This window comes from Diceros bicornis, chromosome 31 (assembly GCF_020826845.1).
Source record: "Diceros bicornis minor isolate mBicDic1 chromosome 31, mDicBic1.mat.cur, whole genome shotgun sequence".
Taxonomy (NCBI): domain Eukaryota; kingdom Metazoa; phylum Chordata; class Mammalia; order Perissodactyla; family Rhinocerotidae; genus Diceros; species Diceros bicornis.
In genome coordinates, this window is record NC_080770.1 from 37,768,251 (window position 1) to 37,782,094 (window position 13,844).

A 13,844-nucleotide genomic window follows, 5' to 3' on the forward strand; every position below is an offset into this window, starting at 1 on the left:
ATGCTTGCTTAAAGCAACGTGCTACATGTTCTGAAAGCCCGAATTGGGAATCTCTGTCAAAACTATGTTTGGAATTATGTGATCCTTACTAGCTGGAAGTAAGGGAGATGGGGCATGAAGTTATTTCTAGGAGTTGGAGACATACCAAGTTTACTTCAGTTCTGGGTATCTTTAAAATAACTATACAAACTTGTTCCTACATAGTGACTTGCTATTTGGATGAGATAGTGCTTGCTTAAAGCAACGTGCTATATGTTCTGAATGCCCTAATTGGGAAGCTGTGTCGTAACTTTGTTAGGAATTATGTGATCCTTACTAGCTGAAAGTAAGGGAGATGGGGCATGAAGTTATTTCTAAGAGTTGGAGACATACCAAGTTTAGCTCAGTTATGGGCTTCTTTGAAATACCTATATCAACATTTTCCTACATAGTAACGTGCTCAATGGAATGAGAAAGTGCTTGCTTAAAGCAACGTGCTACATGTTCTGAATGCCCGAATTGGGAATCTGTGTCAAAACTTTGTTAGGAATTATGTGATCCTTACTAGCTGGAGGTAAGGGAGATAGGGCATGAAGTATTTCTAGGAGTTGGAAACACACCAAGTTTACCTCAGTTCTGGGCATCTTTGAAATAGCTATACAAACTTATTCCTACTTAGTAAGTTGCTACATGGAAGGAGAAAATGTTTGCTTAAAGCAACGTGCTATATGTTCTGAATGCCCGAATTGGGAATCTCTGACAAAACTTTGTTAGGAATTATGTGATCCTTACTAGCTGGAAGTAAGGGAGATGCGTCATGAAGTTATTTCTATGAGTTGGAGGCATAACAAGTGTAGCTCAGTTCCGGGGCTCTTTGAAAGTCCTATACAAACTTGTTCCTACATAGTAACTTGCAACTTTGAATGAGAATGTGCTTGCCTAAAGAAACGTGCTATATTTTCTGAATGCCCGAATTGGGAATCTGTGTCAAAACTTTATTAGGAGTTATGTGATCCTTACTAGCAGGAAGTGGCGGAGATGGGGCACCAAGTTATTTCTAGGAGTCGGAGACATACCCACTTTAGCTCAGTTCTGGACATCTTTGAAATACCTATACAAACTTTTTCCTACATAGTAACTTGCTGCTTGGAATGAGAATGTGCTTGGTCAAAGCAACGTGCTATATGTTCTGAATGCCCGAATTGGGAATCTGTGTCAAAACTTTGTTAGAAATTATGTAATCCTTACTAGCTGGAAGTAAGGGAGATGGGGCATGAAGTTATTTCTAGAAGTTGGAGACATACCAAGATTAGCTCAGTTCTGGGCATCTTTGAAATACCTATACAAACTTGTTCCTACATAGTAACTTGGTACTTGGAATGAGACAGTGCTTGCTTAAAGCAACGTGCTATATGTTCTGAATGCCCGAATTGGGAATCTGTGTCAAAACTTTGTTAGGAATTATGTGATGCTTACTAGATGGAAGTAAGGGAGATGGGGCAGGATGTTATTTCTAAGAGTTGGAGACATACCTATTTTAGCTCAGTTCTAGGCTTCTTTGAAACACCTATACAAACTTGTTCCTACATAGTAACTTGATATTTTGAATGAGAAAGTCTTTGCTTAAAGCAACGTGCTATATGTTCTGAATGCCCGAATTGGGAATCTGTGTCAAAACTTTGTTAGGAATTATGTGATCCTTACTAGCTGGAAGTAAGGGAGATGGGGCATGAAGTTATTTCTAGGAGTTGGAGACATACCACGTTTAGCTCAGTACTGGGGATTTTTGAAAGTCCTATACAAACTTGTTCCTACATAGGATCTTCCTACTTGGAATGAGAAGGTGCTTGCTTAAAGCAACGTGCTATATGTTCTGAATGCCCGAATTTGGAATCTGTGTCAAAACATTGTTAGGAGTTGTGTGATCCTTACTAGTTGGAAGTTAGGCAGATGGGGCATGAAGATATTTCTAGGAGTTGGAGACATACCAAGTTTAGCTCAGTACTGGGCATCTTTGAAATACCTATACAAACTTGTTCCTACATAGAAACTTGCTCCTTGGAATGAGAAAATGTTTTCTTAATGCAACGTGCTATATGTTCTGAATGCCCGAATTGGGAATCTGTGTCAAAACTTTGTTAGGAATTATGTGATCCTTACTAGCTGGAAGTAAGGGAGATGTGGCATGAAGTTATTTCTAGGAGTTGAGACATACCAAGTTTAGCTCAGTTCTGGGCATCTTTGAAATACCTATACAAACTTGTTCCTACATAGTAACTTGCTACTTGGAATGAGAAAGTGCTTGCTTAAAGCAACGTGCTATATGTTCTGAATGCCCGAATTGGGAATCTGTGTCAAAACTTTGTTAGGAATTATGTGATCCTTACTAGCTGGAACTATGCGAGATGGGGCATGATGTTATTTCTAGGAGTTGGAGACATACCCACTTTAGCTCAGTTCTGGGCATCTTTGAAATACCTATACAAACTTGTTCCTACATAGTAACTTGCTACTTGGAATGAGAAAGTGCTTGCTTAAAGCAACGTGCTATATGTTCTGAATTCCCGAATTGGGAATCTGTGTCAAATCTTTGTAAGGAATTATGTGATCCTTACTAGTTGGAAGTAAGGGAGATGGGGCATTAAGTTATTTCTAGGGGTTGGAGACACACCAAGTTTAGCTCAGTTCTGGGCATCTTTGAAATAGCTATACAAACTTGTTCCTACATAGTAACTTGCTCCTTGGAATGAGTAAATGTTTTCTTAAAGCAACGTGCTATATGTTCTGAATGCCCGAATTGGGAATGTGTGTCAAAACATTGTTAGGAATTATGTGATCCTTACTAGCTGGAAGTAAGGGAGATGTGGCATGAAGATATTTCTAGGAGTTGGAGACATACCAAGTTTTGCTCAGTGCTGGGCATCTTTGAAATACCTATACAAACTTGTTCCTACATAGAAACTTGTTACTTGGAATGAGAAAATGTTTTCTTAAAGCAACGTGCTATATGTTCTGAATGCCCGAATTGGGAATGTGTGTCAAAACTTTGTTAGGAATTATGTGATCCTTACTAGCTGGAAGTAAGGGAGATGGGGCATGAAGTTATTTCTAGGAGTTGAGACATACCAAGTTTAGCTCAGTTCTGGGCATCTTTGAAATACCTATACAAACTTGTTCCTACATAGTAACTTGCTACTTGGTTTGAGAAAGTGCTTGCTTAAAGCAACGTGCTATATGTTCTGAATGCCCGAATTTGGAATCTGTGTCAAAACTTTTTTAGGAGTTATGTGATCCTTACTAGCTGGAAGTAAGGGAGATGGGGCATGAAGTTATTTCTATGAGTTGGAGACATACCAAGTTTAGCTCAGTTCTGGCCATCTTTGAAATAGCTATACAAACTTGTTCCTACATAGTAACTTGCTACTTGGAATGAGAAAATGTTTTCTTAAAGCAACGTGCTATATGTTCTGAATGCCCGAATTGGGAATCTGTGTCAAAATTTTGTTAGGAATTATGTGATCCTTACTAGCTGGAAGTAAGGGAGATGGGGCATGAAGTTATTTCTAGGAGTTGGAGACATACCAAGTTTAGCTCAGTTCTGGGGATCTTTGAAAGTCCTATAGAAACTTGCTCCTACATAGTAACTTGCAATTTTGAATCAGAATGTGCTTGCTTAAAGCAACGTGCGATATGTTCTGAATGCCCGAATTGAGAATCTGTGTCAAAACTTTGTTAGGAATTATGTGATCCTTACTAGCTGGAAGTAAGGGAGATGGGGCATGAAGTTATTTCTAGGAGTTGGAGAGACACCAAGTGTAGCTCAGTTCTGGGCATCTTTGAAATACCTAAACAAACTTGTTCATACATAGTAACTTGCTCCTTGGAATGAGTAAATGTTTTCTTAAAGCAACGTGCTATATGTTCTGAATGCCCTAATTGGGAATCTGTGTCAAATCTTTGTTAGGAATTATGTGATCCTTACTAGCTGGAAGTAAGGGAGATGGGGAATGAAGTTATTTCTAGGAGTTGGAGACATACGGACTTAGCTCAGTTCTGGGCATCTTTGAAATACCTATAGAAACTTCTTCCTACATAGTAACTTGCTACTTGGAATGAGAAAGTGCTTGCTTACAGCAACGTGCTACATGTTCTGAATGCCCGAATTGGGAATCTGTGTCAAAAATTTTTAGTAATTATGTGATCCTTACTAGCTGGAAGTAAGGGAGATGGGGCATGAAGTTATTTCTAGGAGTTGGAGACATACCAAGTTTAGCTCAGTTCTGGGCATCTTTGAAATACCTATACAAACTTGTTCCTACATAGTAACTTGCAACATTGAATGAGAATGTGCTTGCTTACAGCAACGTGCTATATGTTCTGAATGCACGAATTGGGAATCTGTGTCAAAACTTTGTTAGGATTTATGTGATCCTTACTAGCTGGAAGTAAGGGAGATGGGGCATGAAGTTATTTCTAGGAGTTGGAGACATACAACGTTTAGCTCAGTTCTGGGCATCTTTGAAATACCTATACAAACTTGTTCCTACATAGTAACTTGCAACTTTGAACGAGAATGTGCTTGCTTACAGCAACGTGCTATATGTTCTGAATGCCCGAATTGGGAATCTGTGTCAAAAGTTTGTTAGGAATTATGTGATCCTTACTAGCTGGAAGTAAGGGAGATTCGGCATGAAGTTATTTCTAGGAGTTGGAGACATACAACGTTTAGCTCAGTTCTGGGCATCTTTGAAATACCTATACAAACTTGTTCCTACATAGTAACTTGCCACTTTGAATGAGAATGTGCTTGCTTACAGCAACGTGCTATATGTTCTGAATGCCCGAATTGGGAATCTGTGTCAAAACTTTGTTAGCACTTATGTGATCCTTACAAGCTGGAGGTAAGGGAGTTGGGGCATGAAGTTATTTCTAGGAGTTGGAGACATACCAAGTTTAGCTCAGTTCTGGGCATCTTTGAAATACCTATACAAACTTGTTCCTACATAGTAACATGCAATGGTGAATGAGAATGTGCTTGCTTACAGCAACGTGCTATATGTTCTGAATGCCCGAATAGGGAATCTGTGTCAAAATTTTGTTAGGAATTTTGTGATCCTTAATAGCTGGAAGTAAGGGAGATGGGGTGTGAAGATATTTCTCGGAGTTGGAGACATACAATGTTTAGCTCAGTTCTGGGCATCTTTGAAATACCTATACAAACTTGTTCCTACATAGTAACTTGCAACTTTGTATGGGAATGTGCTTGCTTACAGCAACGTGCTATATGTTGTGAATGCTCGAATTGGGAATCTGTGTCAAAACTTTGTTAGGCATTATGTGATCCTTACTAGATGGAAGTAAGGGAGATGGGGCATGAAGTTATTTCTAGGAGTTGGAGACATACCCACTTTAGCTCAGTTCTGGGCATCTTTGAAATACCTATAGAAACTTCTTCCTACATAGTAACTTGCTACTTGGAATGAGAAAGTGCTTGCTTAAAGCAACGTGCTACATGTTCTCAATACCAGAATTGGGAATCTGTGTCAAAACTTTGTTAGGAATTATGTGATCCTTACTAGCTTGAAGTATGGGAGAAGGGGTAAGAAGATATTTCTAGGAGTTGGAGACATACCCACTTTAGCTCAGTTCTGGACATCTTTGAAATACCTATACAAACTTGTTCCTACATAGTAACTTGCCACTTTGAATGAGAATGTGCTTGCTTACAGCAACGTGCTATATGTTCTCAATGCCCGAATTGGGAATCTGTGTCAAAACTTTGTTAGCACTTATGTGATCCTTACAAGCTGGAGGTAAGGGAGTTGGGGCATGAAGTTATTTCTAGGAGATGGAGATATACCAAGTTTAGCTCAGTTCTGGGCATGTTTGAAATACCTATACAAACTTGTTCCTACATAGTAACTTGCAACTTTGAATGAGAATGTGCTTGCTTACAGCAACGTGCTATATGTTCTCAATGCCCGAATTGGGAATCTGTGTCAAAACTTTGTTAGGAATTTTGTGATCCTTACTAGCTGGAAGTAAGGGAGATGGGGTATGAAGATATTTCTAGGAGGTGGAGACATACCAAGTTTAGCTCAGTTCTGGGCATCTTTGAAATACCTATACAAACTTGTTCCTACATAGTAACTTGCCACTTTGAATGAGAATGTGCTTGCTTACAGCAACGTGCTATATGTTCTGAATACCCGAATTGGGAATCTGTGTCAAAACATTGTTAGGAATTATGTGATCCTTACTAGCTGGAAGTATGGGAGATGGGGTATGAAGATATTTCTAGGAGTTGGAGACATACCCACTTTAGCTCAGTTCTGGGCATCTTTGAAATACCTATACAAACTTGTTCCTACATAGTAACTTGCCACTTTGAATGAGAATGTGCTTGCTTACAGCAACGTGCTATATGTTCTGAATGCCCGAATTGGGAATCTGTGTCAAAACTTTGTTAGGAATTATGTGATCCTTACTAGCTGGAAGTAAGGGAGTTGGGGCATGAAGTTATTTCTAGGAGTTGGAGACATACCCTCTTTAGCTCAGTTCTGGGCATCTTTGAAATACCTGAAGAAACTTCTTCCTACATAGTAACTTGCTACTTGGAATGAGAAAGAGCTTGTTTAAAGCAACGTGCTACATGATCTGAATGCCCGAATTGGGAATCTGTGTCAAAACTTTGTTTGGAATTATGTGATCCTTACTAGCTGGAAGTAAGGGAGATGGGGCATGAAGTTTTTTCTAGGAGTTGAAGACATACAACGTTTAGCTCAGTTCTGGGCATCTTTGAAATACCTATACAAACTTGTTCCTACATAGTAACTGGCAACTTTGAATGAGAATGTGCTTGCTTACAGCAACGTGCTATATGTTCTGAATGCCCGAATTGGGAATCTGTGTCAAAACTTTGTTAGGAATTATGTGATCCTTACTAGCACGAAGTAAGGGAGAGGGGGCATGAAGTTATTTCTAGGAGTTGGAGACATACAACGTTTAGCTCAGTTCTGAGCATCTTTGAAATACCTATACAAACTTGTTCCTACATAGTAACTTGCAACTTTGAATGAGAATGTGCTTGCTTACAGCAACGTGCTATATGTTCTGAATGCCCGAATTGGGAATCTGTGTCAAAACTTTGTTAGGAATTATGTGATCCTTACTAGCTGCAAGTAAGGGAGATGGGGCATGAAGTTATTTCTAGGAGTTGGAGACATACCAAGTTTTGCTCAGTTCTGGGCATCTTTGAAATACCTGTACAAACTTGTTCCTACATAGTAACTTGCAACTTTGAATGAGAATGCGCTTGCTTACAGCAACGTTATATATGTTCTTAATGCCCGAATTGGGAATCTGTGTCAAAAATTTGTTAGAAATTATGTGATCCTTACTAGATGGAAGTAAGGGAGATGGGGCATGAAGATATTTCTAGGAGTTGGAGACATACCAAGTTTAGCTCAGTTCTGGGCATCTTTGAAATACCTATACAAACTTGTTCCTACACAGTAACTTGCCACTTTGAATGAGAATGTTCTTGCTTACATCAACGTGCTATATGTTCTGAATGCCCGAATAGGGAATCTGTGTCAAAACTTTGTTAGGCATTATGTGATCCTTACTAGATGGAAGTAAGGGAGATGGGGCATGAAGTTATTTCTAGGAGTTGGAGACATACCAAGTTTAGCTCAGTTCTGGGCATCTTTGAAATACCTATAGAAACTTCTTCCTACATAGTAACTTGCTACTTGGAATGTGAAAGTGCTTGCTTAAAGCAACGTGCTACATGTTCTGAATACCCGAATTGGGTATCTCTGTCAAAACTTTGTTAGGAATTATGTGATCCTTACTAGCTGGAAGTATGGGAGATGGGGTATGAAGATATTTCTAGGAGTTGGAGACATACCCACTTTAGCTCAGTTCTGGGCATCTTTGAAACACCTATACAAACTTGTTCCTACATAGTAACTGGCAACTTTGAATGAGAATGTGCTTGCTTACAGCAACGTGCTATATGTTCTGAATGCCCGAATTGGGAATCTGTGTCAAAAGTTTGTTAGGAATTATGTGATCCTTACTAGCTGGAAGTAAGGGACAGGGGGCATGAAGTTATTTCTAGAAGTTGGAGACATACCAAGTTTAGCTCCGTTCTAGCCACATTTGAAATACCTATACAAACTTGTTCCTACATAGTAACTTGCCACTTTGAATGACAATGTGCTTGCTTACAGCAACGTGCTATATGTTCTGAATGCCCGAATTGGGAATCTGTGTGAAAACATTCTTAGGAATTATGTGATCCTTACTAGCTGGAAGTAAGGGAGTTTGGGCATGAAGTTATTTCCAGGAGTTTGAGACTTACCCACTTTAGCTCAGTTCTGGGCATCTTTGAAATACCTGAAGAAACTTCTTCCTACATAGTAACTTGCTACTTGGAATGAGAAAGTGCTTGCTTAAAGCAACGTGCTATATGTTCTGAATTCCTGAATTGGGAATCTGTGTCAAAACTTTGTTAGGAATTATGTTATCCTTACTAGCTGGAAGTAAGGGAGATGGGGCATGAAGTTATTTCTAGGAGTTGAAGACATCCAACGTTTAGCTCAGTTCTGGGCATCTTTGAAATACCTATAGAAACTTCTTCCTACATAGTAACTTGCTACTTGGAATGAGAAAGTGATTGCTTAAAGCAACGTGCTACATGTTCTGAATGCCCGAATTGGGAATCTGTGTCAAAACTTTGTTAGGAATTATGTGATCCTTACTAGCTGGAAGTAAGGGAGATGGGGCATGAAGTTATTTCTAGGAGTTAGAGACATACCAAGTTTAGCTCAGTTCTGGGCATCTTTGAAATACCTATACAAACTTGTTCCTACATAGTAACTTGCAACTTTGAATGAGAATGTGCTTGCTTACAGCAACGTGCTATATGTTCTGAATGCCCGAATTCGGAATCTGTGTCAAAACTTTGATAGGAATTGTGTGATCCTTACCAGCTGGAAGTAAGGGAGATGCGGCATGAAGTTATTTTTAGGAGTTGGAGACATACCAAGTTTAGCTCCGTTCTAGCCATATTTGAAATACCTATACAAACTTGTTCCTACATAGTAACTTACAACTTTGAATGAGATTGTGCTTGCTTACAGCAACGTGCTATATGTTCTGAATGCACGAATTGGGAATCTGTGTCAAAACTTTGTTAGGAATTATGTGATCCTTACTAGCTGGAAGTAAGGGAGATGGGGCATGAAGTTATTTCTAGGAGTTGGAGACATACCAAGTTCAGCTCAGTTCTGGGCATCTTTGAAATACCTATACAAACTTGTTCCTACATAGTAACTTGCAACTTTGAATGGGAATGTGCTTGCTTACAGCAACGTGCTATATGTTCTGAAAGACCGAATTGGGAATCTGTGTCAAAATTTTTTTAGGAATTATGTGATCCTTACAAGCTGGAAATAAGGGAGTTGGGGCATGAAGTTATTTCTAGAGGTTGGAGACATACCAAGTTTAACTCAGTTCTGGGCATCTTTGAAATACCTATACAAACTTGTTCTTACATAGTAACTTGCAACTTTGAACGAGAATGTGCTTGCTTACAGCAACGTGCTATATGTTCTGAATGCCAGAATTGGGAATCTGCGTCAAAACTTTGTTAGGAATTATGTGATCCTTACTAGCTGGAAGTAAGGGAGATGGGGCATGAAGTTATTTCTAGGAGTTGGAGTCATACAACGATTAGCTCAGTTCTGGGCATCTTTGAAATACCTATACAAACTTGTTCCTAGATAGTATCTTGCCACTTTGAATGAAAATGTGCTTGCTTACAGCAACGTGCTATATGTTCTGAATGCCCGAATTGGGAATCTGTGTCAAAACTTTGTTAGAAATTATGTTATCCTTACTAGATGGAAGTAACGGAGATGGGGCATGAAGTTATTTGTAGGCGTTGGAGACATACAAGGTTTAGTTCAGTTCTGGGCATCTTTGAAATACCTATACAAACTTGTTCCTACATAGTAACTTGCAACTTTGAATGAGAATGTGCTTGCTTACAGCAACGTGATACATCTTCTACATGCCCGAATTGGGAATCTGTGTCAAAAATTTTGTTAGGAATTATGTGATCCTTACTAGCTGGAAGTAAGAGAGATGGGGCATGAAGTTATATCTAGGAGTTGGACACATACCAAGTTTAGCTCAGTTCTGGGCATCTTTGAAATACCTATACAAACTTGTTCCTACATAGTAACTTGCAACTTTGAATGAGAATGTGCTTGCTTATAGCAACGTGCTACATGTTCTGAATGCCCGAATTGGTAATCTGTGTCAAAACTTTGTTAGAAATTATGTGATCCTTACTAGATGGAAGTAAGGGAGATGGGGCATGAAGTTATTTCTAGGAGTTGAAGACATACAACGTTTAGCTCAGTTCTGGGCATCTTTGAAATACCTATAGAAACTTCTTCCTACATAGTAACTTGCTACTTGGAATGAGAAAGTGATTGCTTAAAGCAACGTGCTACAAGTTCTGAATGCCCGAATTGGGAATCTGTGTCAAAACTTTGTTAGGAATTATGTGATCCTTACTAGCTGGAAGTAAGGGAGATGGGGCATGAAGTTATTTCTAGAAGTTAGAGACATACCAAGTTTAGCTCAGTTCTGGGCATCTTTGAAATACCTATACAAACTTGTTCCTACATAGTAACTGGCAACTTTGAATGAGAATGTGCTTGCTTACAGCAACGTGCTATATGTTCTGAATGCCCGAATTCGGAATCTGTGTCAAAACTTTGATAGGAATTATGTGATCCTTACCAGCTGGAAGTAAGGGAGATGCGGCATGAAGTTATTTTTAGGAGTTGGAGACATACCAAGTTTAGCTCCGTTCTAGCCATATTTGAAATACCTATACAAACTTGTTCCTACATAGTAACTTACAACTTTGAATGAGATTGTGCTTGCTTACAGCAACGTGCTATATGTTCTGAATGCACGAATTGGGAATCTGTGTCAAAACTTTGTTAGGAATTATGTGATCCTTACTAGCTGGATGTAAGGGAGATGGGGCATGAAGTTATTTCTAGGAGTTGGAGACATACCAAGTTTAGCTCAGTTCTGGGCATCTTTGAAATACCTATACAAACTTGTTCCTACATAGTAACTTGCAACTTTGAATGGGAATGTGCTTGCTTACAGCAACGTGCTATATGTTCTGAAAGACCGAATTGGGAATCTGTGTCAAAATTTTTTTAGGAATTATGTGATCCTTACAAGCTGGAAATAAGGGAGTTGGGGCATGAAGATATTTCTAGAGGTTGGAGACATACCAAGTTTAATTCAGTTCTGGGCATCTTTGAAATACCTATACAAACTTGTTCTTACATAGTAACTTGCAACTTTGAACGAGAATGTGCTTGCTTACAGCAACGTGCCATATGTTCTGAATGCCAGAATTGGGAATCTGCGTCAAAACTTTGTTAGGAATTATGTGATCCTTACTAGCTGGAAGTAAGGGAGATGGGGCATGAAGTTATTTCTAGGAGTTGGAGTCATACAACGATTAGCTCAGTTCTGGGCATCTTTGAAATACCTATACAAACTTGTTCCTAGATAGTATCTTGCCACTTTGAATGAGAATGTGCTTGCTTACAGCAACGTGCTATATGTTTTGAATGCCCGAATTGGGAATCTGTGTCAAAAATTTGTTAGAAATTATGTTATCCTTACTAGATGGAAGTAAGGGAGATGGGGATTGAAGTTATATCTAGGAGTTGGAGACATAGGGACTTTAGCTCAGTTCTGGGCATCTTTGAAATACCTATAGAAACTTCTTCCTACATAGTAACTTGCTACTTGGAATGAGAAAGTGCTTGCTTACAGCAACGTGCTACATGTTCTGAATGCCCGAATTGGGAATCTGTGTCAAAACCTTGTTAGGAATTATGTGATCCTTACTAGCTAGAAGTAAGGGAGATGGGGCATGAAGATATTTCTAGGAGTTGGAGACATACCAAGTTTAGCTCAGTTATGGGCATCTTTGAAATACCTATACAAACTTGTTCCTACATAGTAACTTGCAACTTTGAATGAGAATGTGCTTGCTTACAGCAACGTGCTATATGTTCTGAATGCACGAATTGGGAATCTGTGTCAAAACTGTGTTAGAAATTATGTGATCCTTATTAGATGGAAGTAAGGGAGATGGGGCATAAAGTTATTTCTAGGAGTTGCAGACATACAACGTTTAGCTCAGGTTCTGGGCATCTTTGAAACACCTAAACAAACTTGTTCCTACATAGTAACTGGCAACTTTGTATGAGAATGTGCTTTGTGACAGCAACGTGGTATATGATCTGAATGCCCGAATTGGGAATCTGTGTCAAAAATTTGTTAGGAATTATGTGATCCCTACTAGATGGAAGTAAGGGAGATGGGGCATGAAGTTATTTCTAGGAGTTGGAGACATACCCACTTAAGCTCAGTTCTGGGCATCTTTGAAATACCTATACAAACTTGTTCCTACATAGTAACTTGCCACTTTGAATGAGAATGTGCTTGCTTACAGCAACGTGCTATATGTTCTGAATGCCCGAATTGGGAATCTGTGTCAAAAGTTTGTTAGGAATTATGTGATCCTTACTAGCTGGAAGTAAGGGAGTTGGGGCATGAAGTTATTTCTAGGAGTTGGAGACATACCCACTTTAGCTCAGTTCTGGGCATCTTTGAAATACCTATAGTAACTTCTTTCTACATAGTAACTTGCTACTTGGAATGAGAAAGTGCATGCTTAAAGCAACGTGCTACATGTTCTGAATGCCCGAATTGGGAATCTGTGTCAAAACTTTTTTAGGAATTATGTGATCCTTACTAGCTGGAAGTAAGGGAGATGGGGCATGAAGTTATTTCTAGGAGTTGGAGACATACCAAGTTTAGCTCCGTTCTAGGCATATTTGAAATACCTATACAAACTTGTTCCTACATAGTAACTTGCCACTTTGAATGAGAATGTGCTTGCTTACAGCAACGTGCTATATGTTCTGAATGCCCGAATTGGGAATCTGTGTCAAAACTTTGTTAGGAATTATGTGATCCTTACTAGATGGAAGTAAGTGAGATGGGGAAGGAGTTATTTCTAGGAGTTGGAGACATACCCTCTTTAGCTCAGATCTGGGCATCTTTGAAATACCTATAGAAACTTCTTCCTACATAGTAACTTGCCACTTTGAATGAGAATGTGCTTGCTTACAGCAACGTGCTATATGTTCTGAATGCCCGAATTGGGAATCTGTGTCAAAACTTTGTTAGCACTTATGTGATCCTTACAAGCTGGAGGTAAGGGAGTTGGGGCATGAAGTTATTTCTAGGAGTTGGAGACATACCAAGTTTAGCTCAGTTCTGGGCATCTTTGAAATACCTATACAAACTTGTTCCTACATAGTAACATGCAACGGTGAATGAGAATGTGCTTGCTTACAGCAACGTGCTATATGTTCTGAATGCCCGAATAGGGAATCTGTGTCAAAACTTTGTTAGGAATTTTGTGATCCTTAATAGCTGGAAGTAAGTGAGATGTGGTGTGAAGATATTTCTCGGAGTTGGAGACATACAATGTTTAGCTCAGTTCTGGGCATCTTTGAAATACCTATACAAACTTGTTCCTACATAGTAACTTGCAACTTTGTATGGGAATGTGCTTGCTTACAGCAACGTGCTATATGTTGTGAATGCTCGAATTGGGAATCTGTGTCAAAACTTTGTTAGGCATTATGTGATCCTTACTAGATGGAAGTAAGGGAGATGGGGCATGAAGTTATTTCTAGGAGTTTGAGACATACCCACTTTAGCTCAGTTCTGGGCAT